Source organism: Crocodylus siamensis, chromosome 1, assembly GCF_052110815.1.
Source record: "Crocodylus siamensis isolate JL-2025a chromosome 1, ASM5211081v1, whole genome shotgun sequence".
NCBI classification, from domain to species: domain Eukaryota; kingdom Metazoa; phylum Chordata; order Crocodylia; family Crocodylidae; genus Crocodylus; species Crocodylus siamensis.
The window spans coordinates 65189730-65192107 of NC_143395.1; positions in this window are offsets into that span (position 1 = coordinate 65189730).

Sequence of the window (2378 nt, forward strand, 5' to 3'; positions counted from 1 at the left end):
TTAGTTCCTATTTTAATAAAGAGCTTTATTGAAAGGAGACCAAGAAGTTGATCTTTCTCCTTATTCTATTCACGTGTGTGACTTTTACATGATGTGACCTTACTCATCTTAGAATCCTACTATAAATGTTTGCACCAAGATGACAATGAGTGATGTTTTTTCTTCAGTTTGAGCAGGTCCGGTTTATGGAACACTGTCCTACATTGTACATTTGTTTCTTTCCATGCTATCCATTTTACTCCACTCTTTCTGATGTCAGGAGAGGGAGTCTCTAACAGCATGAGAAACAGCATGAACTAGAAACTGAAAACACAGGGTGGAATACTAAAATGCTCTTTTTTTCCTAATGCAGGCTCAGATGCAGAGTTCTTAGTCTTTTTCCTTTTAGTTAAGTTTTCTTTCTATCTTAGTTTCCACATCTGTACTTGAAAATAATACTTTTTTACTTGATCAGATATTTTACTGATTAAGGTTTGTAGAACAATACTTAAGTTCTAACATTAACCAGCATGGGACCTGACAGTTTCAGATTTAAACTTATTAAAACAAGAATCCCAAGACAATTCATTTTAAACGCTGACAAAAATGCATGAGCCTCATTACTAGAACTGTAAAAATAATTGATTTATTTTTATTTGTTTGCTTTATTGGCTGAACCAAGAAAAGAAAAGAAAAAGAAAATTGCCTTTAGTTGAATGAAACACTTCATTCCTGGGTGGGATGGGGAAGGGTGTGTGTGTGTGTGTGTGTGTGTGTGTGTGTGTGTGTGTGTGTGTGTGTGTGTGTGTGTGTGTGACAGAGAGAGAGAGAGTGTGAGTGTGAGTGAGAGAGTGAGTGAGAAATGTTTAATTCAATCTGAAATGTTTAATTTTGTTTGCAATGAATTTTACTAATTTTTAAAATTAAGATATAAACAATTTCACAATGAAAGGTAATTTCAAAATGAGGAAAAACAACCTGTAAACATTATTTTTCCTTAGTCTGTGAAGTTTTATTTTCCCAAAATATAATTTTTTCAGAAAATATTTTATTTGTAGTCCGTTGTAGTCAAACAAAGCAGGATAAGGGAACACTCCTGGAAGGATGGAAGAGTTGAACAGAACACTATTTTTGCATAGTTGGCTGACTGACTGACTCTGTGAATGATTGTTTTAATGTTTCTGAGTTATACTGGACTGAACTATAATATCCGTTAAGTTTTTGGGCACCTCAGACCTTTGAATTACTCAGTTTTAATAAAATTAATACATAAGTCTAAGCAGCTGCGCCTTCCTGTAGCAGGAAGCTATTGCTAACTTGACAATTCTTTCTCTTTCCCCAAATTTTATAAAATGAAGTTTAGGAGTCCAAACAAAACACCTGAAAAACTCCTTCAAACCCTAGTAATGGCATAATGACAATAGAAAAAAAAATGAGCTCCAACTGGACGAGTAGGCAATAGAGGTTTTCTGGGCCTCCCCAGAGATTGAAAGGTGAAATGTGATCACCATCCCCACTTCCAGTTCTCCCGCTGTATGCTCCAAAAACAGTAACACATGCTGGGGGTTACATGACCTCCCTTCACTGTCCTTATGAACCAGAAATAACCTATGAGGTAGGTCACAGTGGTTCATATGGAAATTGCAGCAGAGGATCCATCCTTCACTACCAGGAGGGCAGCTGCTGAAATGATCCTATGGTAAGGAATGAGCTCATCACTACTGGCCTGAGCTGATTCATTTGTGCCAGGGTTTGAATGATTCATAAATTGCTTATTTTATTGCCCTTGGAAAAAGTGTTAAATAAGTGAAGTCTGCCTCTGTACTCTGACTTGATCCCAGAGTATTCTTTCATAAGTCTAGAATCTTCCCCTTTTAAAAATTCTGCTATACTTCTCTGGCTGGCTGGATAAAGCCACTTTTGTTATGGGCTTGCTTGGAAAAAAAAAGAAAGGGGGGAAAATCCACAACTTGTAGAAATATCAATATTAACATTTTCCTTATCAAATTTTCTGGATGAGTAGCCTCAGTCTGGCCCCTGATTAATGTGCACAGATTATAATTAGTTTACCTGCTTTACCTTACTATATTACAATCACTTGCACTCAGCACTCAGGTTATCATGCTACATCTTCCTGCTGCCTTATTTGTATGTTGTCTGCTTAGATGATCAGGGCTAGATTCAATAAAGGACTTGGGCACATAAGTACTCGGTTTACAGCTCCAGAACATAATCCAGAACACTAAATTAGGTGCCCCAGCACCTCCAAAAAGCAATAAAAAATACCTAGCATGCTGAGCAGGGAACTGTCTAAGTCACTCCATATACAGCTGCACAGAGGTAGCCAATAGGTAAACACCAAAGGGGGGATTACCTGTCAAGCCCTTCATTTGGGGCCT